The sequence below is a fragment of the Cynocephalus volans genome, chromosome 4, assembly GCF_027409185.1.
Source record: "Cynocephalus volans isolate mCynVol1 chromosome 4, mCynVol1.pri, whole genome shotgun sequence".
In the NCBI taxonomy this organism is placed as follows: Eukaryota; Metazoa; Chordata; class Mammalia; order Dermoptera; family Cynocephalidae; genus Cynocephalus; species Cynocephalus volans.
The window spans coordinates 41,479,560-41,493,322 of NC_084463.1; the positions used below are offsets into that span (position 1 = coordinate 41,479,560).

General features: G+C 38.0%; 1 pseudogene; it reads left to right on the top strand.

The window, feature by feature from the left end:
- The first annotated feature begins 516 nt into the window (after window positions 1–516).
- Window positions 517–4,086, top strand: LOC134376049 (heterogeneous nuclear ribonucleoprotein L-like; annotated as a pseudogene).
- Window positions 4,087–13,763: the final 9,677 nt, after the last annotated feature.

The window sequence follows — 13,763 nt, forward strand, 5'->3', positions numbered from 1 at the left end:
CGGAAACCGGAGAAAAACCCGATGGTACCCCGGTACTAGCGCCCTGGCCCGCCGCTCTCCACGCCCCGCGACCGCCGCTCTCCGCGCCCCAGCCCGCTGCTCTCCGCGCCACAGCCCGCCGCTCTCCGCACCCCGGCCCGCCGCTCTCCGCGGCTCCGCGAATGGCTAGGAGCAGGAACCGCCTGCAGTGAGGCTCCCGGCCCACCGGCGGCGGCTTCAACGGGGCAAGGGCTACGGCTACACTCTGGCTGCCCGGGACGGACCTACCGCCGCTTTCCACCACTCCCCCCACCAACTCGCGCTCCCGACAAACGGGGAAACTGACTTACCAGGCCTGAGACGTCCAAAGAGGATGGAGAAGAGCGTGGACCCAGCAAAGTTCTCCACCTTGGGGGGAACCTGCTTCTCTTCTTCAGACACTCCTGCGGAGCAGCTTTTCCTGTTCATTGAAAACAGCAAAGCCCAGCGAACACCAACGTTGAAACCACTCTTGAATACAGCTCCGCAGAAGAGAAAATGCCGAGAGTGGGCTTGCTCGGCCCATTTATAGACTCTGTATTCAAATGAGGGCTCCTGGAATACGCGTTCTGATTGGATAGTTTTACTACTGTTACCAACCAATCAGAAAACAAAAGGTGAAGAGGCTCCACCAAGGGTACTTTCAGTGGACCTTCACCCCTGGAGCCTGTGTTTTTATGGAGGTTGTTCTCATGACCCTAAAAGAAAACGTCAAGATGATTAAGCTGTTACTGCCCATCCCCACCTCCACTCAACAACTAGCAACCTGCCATATGCTTTCTGGCTCCGTGGATTTCCTCATTCTGCAGATTTCATAAAAGTAAGTGATCTTTGGTGTCTGGCCTCTTTCACTTTGTAAGATGTTTTTGTGTTACAGTGACCTCAGTACTTCATTTATTTTTGTCTAAATAACATTACATATATATGGATATGCATGTGTATGAGGGAACTTCAAAAAGTTCAAGGAAATATTTGTTTTATCTTTTAATTCTATTTTTCCATGAACTTTTTTGAAGTACCCTCATGTGTGTGTATGTATATGTACATGTACAAATATATGTATATATTTACCTGTAAGTATTTATATTTACCATCCATTTTTCAGTGTTTATCCATTTATTAGTTGATAGAAATTTAGGTTGTTTATACCATTTGGCTATTGCAAATATTGCTGATATACCACTAATTCTATATATGATAACATTATGTAGAGAGATATTTACGTATCCACTTATTAATCCATGATATGCATAAATTTACTGAAAACTATCCATAATTATCTTATTTATTAGTTTTCCAACGTTTATGCACATATCAGTTCATGAGCATTTGGGTTTTTTTTCACCATTTGGCATTTGTGAGAAGTGCTATTGTGAACATTTTTTTACAAGTATTTGTCTGTTTCAATTTTTTCAGAGTAGGGGTATGCAATTCCCGGTCGTATGGTAATTCTATGTTTAATTTCTTGGAGAACTGTCAAACTTTTCCACAAATGCTGAATTATTTTCCATTCCCCCAGCAATATATGAGAGTTCCGATATCTACACATCCTTTTCAACAAATTATTCCCATCTTACTAAGTGTGAAGTGGTATCCTGCTGTGTTTGATTTGTATTTTTCTGATGATTAATGATGTTGACATCTTGTCATGTGCTTTTTAGCCATTTGTACATCTTCTTGGGAGAAATGTCTGTTGAAGTAATTTAGCCATTTTAAGGTCGGGTTGGCCTTTTAAACTATTGAGTTGTCAGAGTCTTTAGCATATTCTAAATACTAGACTCTTATAAGACACATGACTTTCAGATATTTTCTCTTATTCTCTAAGTTTTCTTCTCGTCTTCTTGAGAATGTCTTCTGATACACAAAAGTTTGAAAATTTGATGAGGCCCAATTTATCTATTTTCCTTTTGTTGCTTTTGCATTTGGTGTCATATCTAAAAATCCAATATGGTATCATATCTAAGTGTCAAAACAAGGTGATGGAAATTTACCCCCTATGTTTTCATTTAAGAATTGTGCAGTTTTACCTCTTCTGTTTAGGTTTTTGTCAATTTTAAGTTACTTTTCATATTGTGTGAGATAAGGTTCAAATTCAGTCTTTTCCATGTGGCTATCCAGGTGTCCGGCACCATTTGTTGAAGAATGTTTTCCCCCCATTGAATGGCTTTGGCACCCTTTTTGAAGGTTAATTAGTCATGTATGCATGAGTTTATTTTTGGAATCTCAATTCTCTTCCGTTGTTCTATATGTCTATACTTATGCCAGTACCACCACTTTGTCTTATTATTGTAGTAAGTTTTGAAATCAGGACATGTGCATCCTTCTACATTGTACTGTTTCAACATTGTTTGGGCTATTAAGGGTTCCTGGCAATCTCAAATGAATTCTAGATTCAGCTTGTCAATTTCTAAAACTAAATCAGCGGGATCTCTAATAAAAATTGCATTAAATGGGTAGATCAATTTGCTATATTTCCATTAATTTAGATTTTTAAAAATTTTCAACAATGCTTTACAACTGTTTCCAGAGTCTAAATTTTGCACTTTTAAGAATGTTTATCCCTACTTTATTCTTTTTAATGCAATTTTATAGGAAAATGTTTTCTTAATTTCATTTTCAGGTTGTTCATTGCTGGTATACATAAACATAGTTGACTCTTATATGTTGGTCTATTATCCTAGAACTTTGATGGACTCAATTATTAGATTTCTATTTTAGTAGCTTTTTATTGGATTTGTTGCCATTATTCATATATAGTATCATGTTATCTGTGTATAGAGATAGTTGTTGTTTTTTTAAAATTTTGATGTCTTTTATTTTTATATATTTATTTTTGGCCTAATTACCCTGAGTAGAACCTCTAGTAGGATGTTACATAAAAGTGGTGAGAGTAGACAGCCTTATATTTTTTCTGATCCCATGATGAATACATGGCGTGAAGAAAGTGGAGTTGCTTTGGTCAGACAACGCCGGCCACCAGCACGGAGGCCATGGTGGTGGTGTTGGTGGTGGAGGAGCCACAGCAGCAGGCGGTGGCTACTGGGAGAACTACGATGATCCACACAAAACCCCTGCCTCCCCAGTTGTCCCCATCAGGGGCCTGACTGATGGTGTGGTAGAAGCTGACCTTGCGGAGGCCTTGCAGGAGTTTGGACTGATCAGCTATGTGGTGGTAATGCCTAAAAAGAGACAAGCGCTGGTGGAGTTTGAAGATGTGTTGGGGGCTTGCAACGCAGTGAACTATGCAGCCGGCAACCAAATCCACATTGCTGGTCACCCAGCTTTTGTCAATTACTCTACCAGCCAGATCTCCTGCCGTGGGGACTCGGATGACTCCCAGAGTATAAGCAGTGTGCTTTTTTTTTCTTTTTCTTTTTTTTACTATTCTGAACCCTTTGTATTCCATTACCACAGAAGTTCTTTACACTATTTGTAATGCTTGTGGCCCTGTCCAGAGAACTGTCATTTTCTCAAGAATGGAGTCCAGGCCAAAGGGCCTAGAGGGCCAAAAGCTTCACACAATGGAGATGACATCTACTCTGGCTATTGCACTCTGAAGATTGAATATGCAAAGTCTACATGCCTGAATGTGTTCAAAATGACCAGGATACTTGGGACTACACAAATCCCAACCTCAGTGGAGAAGGTGACTCTGGCAGGAACCCCAGCAAATGCCAGAGACAGCCCCCTCTCCTGGGAGATCATCCCACAGAATATGGAGGGCCCCGCAGTGGGTGCCACAGCCATTACCATGGTGAAGACTACAGGCCCCCCGACTTCACTAGGAAGGGAAAAGGATGGGCCCACCAGTGGGAGGTCACTGTTGGGGCCCAAGCCACTACAGCCCCCAGTATGGGCACCCCATCCCCTCTCTTAACACCCAAATATGACCCCCAAGCCGACACCCCTGTGCTCATGGTCTATGGCCTGGATCAATCTAAAATGAACTGTGATTGAATCTTCAGTGTCTTCTGCTTGTTTGGCAATGCAGAGAACATGAAATTCATGAGGAGCAAGCCAGGGGCCACCATTTATTTTTTTTTTAATTTTAAGATTGGAAAGTGTTAACCACTGTTCTCAGTACTTGGATATTGAATTATTTATCTTTCTGTAAATTGCATGTGTATTTTAATTTCAAGGACTGTTAGATTGAACAGAATGATAGAAGTGGCCTTGTAGCATCTTTCCGCTTCAGGCAACAGAAGATGTGCAACACAGTGCTAAGTCTCTGGGAGCCACCCTGCAGACTTCACAAACGATCTCAATGGAACCTGGAAAGGCCGCTGAGCCCAAAAGGATGCACTGAACGACCACTTGCCACACTTCTCTGATGGTGACGACTCAGCCTCTGCAAATGTGTATCAATGCCCCAGGGTGGTCCTGCTGACTGAGCCTAGGGCCCCTGCAGCTCCACATTCTTCCTGTTAAACTTGCTCTCCATAAATTAAGAATTCCAGAGCAGCATTTTTAGCTTTTTATTGTGAAAATCTTTGAACATGTATGTGAGTACAGGAGATAAAACGATGAACCCCACATACCCATCACCCACATTCAACAATCACCAGTGCATGGAATACCTTGTCTGACCTGTACCCATTTCTGGGCTTCACACAATTCCATTCACAGATATTTCAGGGAAGTCAGCTAAAATGTGAGTGCCGCTTCACTGTACAGTCACAATACCATTAGTGCAGCAACAATACACTCAGTTTCTTAGTAAGATCAATATCCACCCTGTGCTGAAATGCCCTTGATTGTCTTGTAACCTGTTTTGTGAGTTGACTGTTCCTGTCAGGATCCACATCCGCACAACGTCCATGCTCAGCACGTGGCAAGTGTCTCCTCATCGCTTTGAACATGCAGCTCTGACCCTCTTGTTTCCATTTGTTTGTTGAACAATCTGTTCGATGCCTTATAGGATTTTGCTGGTAGCAAACTCCAAATCCTTTGTCTTCTGGGACTTTCCTGTTACCAGTAGTGGGTGGATCAGATTCAAGGGGTTTTAGGCAAGACATGGATGTTGGGGCTCAGGCCACTCCCTGTGCCTCTCATCAGAGCTCAGCCGGTGCTGGACGTTCCTGCTTTGTGATGTTGGGATGAATTGTGCATTCCCTGTGTCATCATGACCCACCATGACATTTTACTGGGTGGCTTTAGAAATCATTGATGATCAGGGCCTAGATTATTTCACTAGAGGTTGCAAAATGACAATTTTCAAATTCAGTCATTTTTTCTGTATTTATTGTCTGGGATGTTTCTGATAAGTTGGACTTTTAATATTACCATTTGACTTTTTCAAGGAAAATTTTCTAAACTAAAGGAGAAAGGAAAGGTGCTTCATTCTTTTATCACTTGGTACTGAGCATGATCCAAATGTGACCCCAAGAGATTTTTAATGTCATTGTCAACTAGGAAACTTGAATCACATCTGATATCTTTCGATGCATTGCTACTACTGATCTTTTTCTTAATTTTTTAAAAAAATTACTTATTAGCATATTCATTCTTACAAATCATATTTCTTTATGCTCTTTGCCTGACCTATCACTTCCAAACTCCTTCCCTCCTTACCCCCATCTCTCGTATCCTTAGGTTTGTTCTCTCCTTCAGAAAGTTCAATGTACCATTGTGGTCTTTTCTTTCTTTCTTTCCTTCATTCCTTTCTTCATCCCTCCTTCTCTCCCCCCTCATGCCCCTTTCCTTCCTTCCTAGCAGCCAGTTATGAGTGAGAACATGCAGTATTTCTGTTTCTTTGTCTGGCTTATTTCACTTAACATAATTTTCTCCAGACTCATCCATGTTGTCGCAAATGGTAGAATTTCATTCTTTCTTATGGCAGAATAGTATTCCATTGTGTAGATATACCACATTTTCCTTATCCAGCCATCTGTCAATGGACATTTAGGTTGGTTCCAACTCTGTAAAAAGAGTTACAAAAAAGCAAATGCAGGTATCCCTTTGACATAATGATTTCCATTTGTATGGGTGTATACCCAGCAGTGGGATTGCTGGATCATATGGCAGTTCTATCTGTAATTGTATGAGGTACCTCTATACCATTTTCCATAATGGCTGCTCTAATTTGCAGTCCCACGAACAGTGTAGGAGCTTTCCCCTTTCTCTGCATCCTTGCCAGCTTTAACTCTCTTTATTTTTAGATAGATGTGGAGTCACAATGCCAGTGTAAGAAATAACACGAAATCCCATGTACACTTTACCCAGTTTCCCCCAATGGTGACATCTTGCAAAACTATACGACAAGGTCATAACCGGGTTATGACATTGCCAGATTCAAGATACAGAATGTCACCCCCCCACACCCCCCAGGATCCCTCATGTTTCTATTTTACTTCCACACACACAGTCCCTCTGCCCCATCCCCTCCTTTAACCCTTGGAAACCACTCACGTGTTGTCCTTTTCTGTTCATTTCAAGCATGTTATATAAATGGAATAACATAGTCTTAACCTTTTGGGACTGGCTTTCTTCACTCATCATAATTCTCTGGAGATTCACACAGGTTGTTGGGTGTATTGATGGTTCTTTGCTTTTTGTTGCTGAGTAGTATTCCATGGTATGGATTTGCCACTGTTTGTTTAACCAGTCACCAGCTGAAGGAGGAAATCAGGGTTGTTTCCAGTTTGTAACTGTTATGAATAAGGCTGCTATAAACATTCATCGACAGGTTTTTGGGTGAATGTAGTCTGCAATTTGGGGGGATATATTTTCTTTCATCCCCAAGAGTTTGGGGACTTTTCAATGATCTTTCCATTACTGATTTCTAGATTGATTTCATTTCTTTGTATGAGCTCAATTATTTCAAATTTGTTGAAGTCTGTTTTATGACCTGAGATATGGCCTATATGGTCATTGGCACTCCAAAAGAAGGTATATATAAATGTTAATAATATCCTGTTTGTTGATTTGGTTGATGTTGGTGTTTAGTTATTCCTGATTTTCTATCCTTTCTGATTTTCTGTGTAATCATTCTATCAATTAACTGAGAGAGATGTGCTATAAAGTCTCCAACTATAATTGTGAATCTGTTTCTCCCTTCAGTTTTATCAGGTTTTGCTGCACATATTTGGCAGCTATTTTGTTGTGTGCATATATATCTAGAATTCCTTTGTCTACTTGGTGGGCTGACCCTTTTTTCCTTATGTAATGTCTCTTTCTGTCTCTACTAATTCTCTTGTTCTGCAGTCTATATTAATATAATCACACCTGCTTTTTTTAATTAGTGTGTGATTGGTACATCTATTCCCACACATTTATTTCTAACCTTTGCATATTATTATACTTAAAGTGATTTCCTTATAAAGAGTATACAGTTGGGTCTTTTTTTTTCTTCACTCCATTCTGCAATCTTTGTCTTCTGATATATTTAAACCATTACACTTTGTGTAATTGTTGATACATTAGAGTATGTGTGTTATTTTATTTTCTGTTTTCTTTTACTTCTCTCAGTTTGCAATTTCTTTTTCCTTTTTCTTGTCTTCCTGTAGGTTACTTGAACAATTTTTTAGAATTTGATTTTGATTTGTGTATGCAATGCTGACAGTAAATAAAAATGTGTAACTTATCACAGTCTACTGCATTGTCTTTTGCCAGTTTGAGTGAAGTATAGAAATCCTACCTACCTTTACATCCCTTTACTTTCCTTGTTGATAATTGTCTTTAAAATCTCCTCCACCCCTTGCTATCTATCATTGGTCAATGATAAATGAAATTCCATCATTAAATTCCATCAGGAGTTGCAACTATCTCATGGATGACTATTCTACTCTTCACTGTCATACTTAATGAGAGGATGTGGATAAACTGCATTCTCTTTTCTACAATAAGCAGAATATTCTTTCAAAGCATCTACATATTTTTCATGCAATATTTTTTCCTCCATTTATTTGTAGAAATCTGTGCTTCTTGTTAAAGCATATTATTATTCTTATCAACATCATCATCATTTTGAATGTAAGCATTTGTATCTGGGATTGATATCTTTTTAGGACCAACATAATTTTTTCTAAACTGGATATATATATATACACACACACACACACACACACACACACTACACACACACACACACACACACACACACTATACACACACACACATACACACACACATATATATTTTTAACCTGACATTGTTTGAATTCTATCTGTGGAATTTAAACTGGATGCTTTGATATTGCTGATTTGTATTTTTTTGTTCAGCTCTGAAATGCTTGAAAAAGATTAATAAGACAGGTGGTAGAAAAATGAACTCTGGCTGTGTTAATGTCACTAATTTTCCCTCCAAATAGTTGGAATCCTTGACGACTCTAGCTTGGCCAGGCCTGCAGAGAGGTCTAACTAAGTTGCAGAGAGTGTCCTGATACTTCAGCCTTGCCCCGTCAATGGACAAACAGTCCAGGGCAGCCTGAGGCAATCTGCAGAGCCCACCCCGCAAACCAATCTATTCAGATATTTGGATTTCTATTTTCTATTTGGCCCTGCTTCACCTTCAGGTTTAAGTTATAATGTCTGGCAATAAATTAAATAAAATAATAAAGTAAAATGATATACTGTGTTTTCTTCAGTTCAGCTTCTTCTGTTATTTGCATTTGCCTGATGGGGCATAAATGGAACATCATTTCTTTTATGGCCCAGCCATGGCTTTTCATGTCTTTGAATAAGAAATTTTTTCTCCATCTGATCATATCATGATATAAATTCGAGAAGATATATATCAAATTGGTTCTTGCCCTTTGCATTTGGCCTAATTTTAGCAGGGTTTTTTTTTTTTTTTCAGAATTTATGATACTGGATATTTATAATAATTCATCTAACTCAAATGTAGATAAAATTTTCTTCTTTATTTTATTATATTTTTCTATTCATTTGGGAGAGTTTTTAAAAGGAGTTAAGACAACAGCATTTTTTGAAGTCCTTACCGCTTGCTATATGTCCTTTGTGCAAATGCTGTCCACAAAATTTGCATAGTAACTGGGGATAAAGTACGTAGGACAATAGGTAGAATCAGTTTGCTGACTACAAAAAGGAACCTAATGATCAAATACTGGCATAGCCACAGCAGGTCAGGCTACCTGCATCGCAAGACTGCCAGAGATAGTAATCATTGTCTTTAGGCATTTGGAGTTAGTGACATTACCTTGTTTCTTTGTAATTGCTTCTTGGCTTTTCCCGCTGCTTTGTGTGAAATGCTTATATAAATCTGGGCCCGACCAGGAGGTGGCATGGGGAAACCTTTCCATGCCACTGGGTCGCCTTCCACAGATTCATCATTCTTTATGCAAGTTATCGAAATAAAATTCTTTGCTTTACGGCATGAAATTGCCTCTTTCATTTTCAGTTTCTAGATGCCCTCTCAGTTTGGTGGATATTTCACCTTTGGTCCACTGTTAGACACAGTGCTTACCACCTTTCCAAGAATTTCTATTCATTTAAAATATTTGTGAGATTGTGAACCCCCAAATTTGGAAGGCGATAAGTGATTATTAGGTTAACATCATTTAAAAAGGAATATTAAGAAATAAAATAAATGTTAAAAGATATAAAACATTACTTCATTTGTAGTTTACAGTGTTACTTTAACAGATATTCAGGCAGAACACAATGAAATGGTATAAAGAAATGACATTCTGACATCAAATGTCACCATGAAAAATTTAGCAGTTACTTCACACATATCAGAAAGAAAAAGGAGGTTAAAAAATAATGGAAAATTTATCCTTGGATTGAAAAAATATCAAGAAAGCTAAATTGATGAGTAATATAAGAAGGTAAAATGGGCTTTTCTGATATATCCTTATGTTTGTTTTGACATACCCTTAGAAAGTATTGGATTTTATATAAGTTTATTACTGCCTTGAGATCCTTACATTATGGACATATATATGGATATGCCTTTCACACTTAAAATAGTCACAGAACAATAGGTAACAAAAATTTTTAAAAAGACGGTCATTCATTGAAATTTTTTACTCACAAATCTTCTTAGAAAAAGAAGGTCAGCAAAAATATTTCTTTTTTCACATTCTTTCTGACACCAAACACCTCCAGCACATTAATTCTCCTTTGTGTGCATTCATAAAGCAAAGTTGCACATGAAATAAACAGGAACATTAAATGTACAAATACATAAGCAACCATGAATACTAACGTCTACCCTGCTTTAGCATATCTATGAATTCTATTTCTGCATAACAATTAATCTATTCACGCTGTTTCAGCACCAACTTGGCAGATAAAAGAAGAGGCTTCTGCATGCTAAAATGTAAATGATCTTACTGACCAAATAACATGATATATATATTTCTTTTCCATTAGACAATCTGGCCAGTAAAGACTAAAACAGAGTTGGAATTACAATAGCATTTTCTTTGGAATAAACTGAAAACCTCTTCCCTCAATGAAAAGAAACACTATAACCACCTTACTAGAAATCTGATAAGATAAGGTTACACAGCAGGTCAAGTCACTCCTGTAGTCTGAAACATGATTTATAACGCATGTCTTCTGTCAAAAATCTATTAATGCAGACATATTCCCAGTCCTCCATTGTGAGTACAGTAATGGGGTTCTACCCAACTGATCTTAGTCTTGCAGTGGTTTAGGGGTTTCTTTTCTTTTTTTTTTTCCCTTCCAAATTTTATTTTATTTTGTCACTATACAATGTGGTTGGTTATTGTGGCCCATTACCGAAACCTCCCTCCCTCCTCCTTGTCCCCCACCCTCCCAACAACCTCATATCTGTTTGCTTGTTGTATCAACTTCAAGGAATTATGATTGTTGTGTCTTCTTCTCCAACCCCCCGGATTTTTGTGTATTTATTTATTTATTTATTTTTAGCTCCCACAAATAAGTGAGAACATGTGATATTTCTATTTCTGCGCCTGACTCGTTTCACTTAATATAATTCTCTCTAGGTCCATCTGTGTTGTTGCAAATGGCAGTATTTCATTCTTTTTTATAGCTGAGTAGTATTCCATTGTGTAGATATACCACATTTTCTGTATCCACTCATCTGATGATTGACATTTGGGCTGGTTCCAGCTCTTAGCTATTGTAAAGAGTTCTGCATTGAACATTGGGGAACAGGTATACCTTCAACTTGATGATTTCCATTGCTCTGGGTATATTCCCAGCAGTGGGATAGCTGGGTCATATGGTAGATCTATCTGCAATTGTTTGAGGAAACTCCATACCATTTTCCATAGAGGCTGCACCATTTTGCAGTCCCACCAACAATGTATGAGAGTTCCTTTTTCTCCACAAACTCGCCAGCATTTATCATTCACAGTGTTTTGGATATTAGCCATCTTAACTGGGGTGAGATGGTATCTCAGTGTGGTTTTGATTTGCATTTCCCAAATGCCGAGTGATGTTGAGCATTTTTTCATATGTATGTTGGCCATTGGTATATTTGAAAAATGCCTATTTAGCTCTTTTGCCCATTTTTTAATTGGATTGCTTGTTTTTTTCTTGTAAAGTTGTTTGAGCTCCTTGTGTATTCTAGATATTAATCCTTTGTCAGATGTATATTTTGCAAATATTTTCTCTCACTCTGTTGGTGGTCTTTTAACTCTGTTAATTGTTTCTTTTGCTGTGCAGAAGTTTTTAGTTTGATATACCATTTGTTTATTTTTCCTTTGGTTGCCCGTCCTTTTGGGGTCGTATTCATGAAGTCTGTGTCCAGTCCTACTTCCTGAAGTGTTTCTCCTATGTTTTCTTTAAGAAATTTTATTGTTTCAGGGTGTATATTTAATTCTTTAATCCATTTAGAGTTGACTTTAGTGTATGGAAAAAAGTATGGGTCTAGTTTCATTCTTCTGCATATTGATATCCAGTTCTCCCAGCACCATTTGCTAAAGAGGCAGTCTCTCCCCCAGTGTATAGGCTTGGTGCCTTTGTCAAGGATCAGATGGCTGTAGGTGTGTGGGTTGATTTCTGGATTCTCTATTCTATTCCATTGATCAGTGTGTCTGTTTTTATGCCAGTACCATGCTGTTTTGGTTATTATAGCTTCATAGTATAGTTTAAAGTCAGGTAGTGTCATGCCTCCAGCTTTATTTTTTTTGCTTAGCATTGCTTTGGCTATGTGTGGTCTTTTGTTATTCCAAATAAATATCTGGATTCTATTTTCCAATTCTGAGAAAAATGGACCATATGATCATCTCTATAGATGCTGAAAAAGTATTTGATAAAATTCAACATTCATTCATGACAAAAACCCTCTATAAGTTAGGTATAGATGGAAAATATCTCAATGTAATTAAAGCCATATATGATAAACCCACTGCCAATATCATCCTGAACAGGGAAAAACTGAAAACCTTTCCTTTAAGAACAGGAACTAGACAAGGATGCCCACTCTCACCACTCCTATTCAACATAGTATTGGAAGTGCTAGCCAGAGCAATCAGAAAAAAGAAGGAAATAAAGGGCATCCAGATTGGAAAACATGAAGTCAAACTTTTCCTGTTTGCAGATGACATGATCCTATATATCGAACAGCCTAAAGCCTGTACAAAAAAACTCTTGGTGTTGATATATGATTTCAGCAAAGTAGCAGGATACAAAATCAACACACAAAAATCGGTAGCATTTCTATTCTCCAATAGTGAACATGCAGAAAGAGAAATCAAGAAAGCTTGCCCATTTACAATAGCAACCAAAAAAATAAAATACTTAGGAATTGAGTTAACCAAGGATGTGAAAAATCTCTATAATGTGAACTACAAACCACTGCTGAGAGAAATTAGAGAGGATACAAGAAGATGGCAAGATATCCCATGCTCTTGGATTGGAAGAATCAACACTGTGAAAATGTCCATACTACCCAAACTGATATACAAATTCAATGCAATCCCCATCAAAATTCCAATGTCGTTTTTCTCAGAAATGGTTTAGATGTTTCAAATGAACATTTGCTACATCAGTTTATCATATGTGGACCAGGAGTTGGCTTAGTCTAATAAATCTAGGCTTGTAATTATTTCTGAAGCTATGTTATAATGTTCCAAGTCCATGCAGCAAATCTCTTTTAAAGCCCTATCCTGCCCATTTGATAAAACTTGGTCATGTCAAACTGAATGTGAAAACAAGCCTCCAAATCCTAACCCTCTTCCTGTTTTCACCTTTTCAATATATTGTGAGAAATTTTATTCCCGTTTCCATCACATGTGCACTCGCTCCAGTAGTTTTTCATTTGTTCAGTCAATCAAAACAATACTTTTTCAAGTTTTAGATGAGATAGATGAATAACCCTTAGCATTTAAAAAAATTATGTCTAATGGAAATTAGGAATGAATAATATACATAAAGTGTAATAAGATCTTCAGCAGCTGTAACAGCAAGGTTATATGAAACATGATCAAAGAAGCTTTCTGAGGGGCTAGGGGATATGTAAGACAGTACTTTATTTAGGAATATATTTTAGGGTTGAAAATTAAATTGAAATTCCCAGGGCACACAGTGGGGGAAGGATAAGACATTCTTAGTAGGAAAATAATGTGTAAGGACACAGAGTGGCAAAATATCATGAAATGGTAACAAGTATCTGGTATGGTGGAATAGCAGGTAACATACAGAAGTGTGACTGTAAAAGTAGGCAGATGCCAGATTATAAAATATATTTAATGAACAAATGTGTTACAAAGACAAGGTTCTCTGTAATCTAGAAAGATAGTTTTTGCCATTGAGGGAGAAACAGGTAGACAAATTTTCAAAGAGTGCACA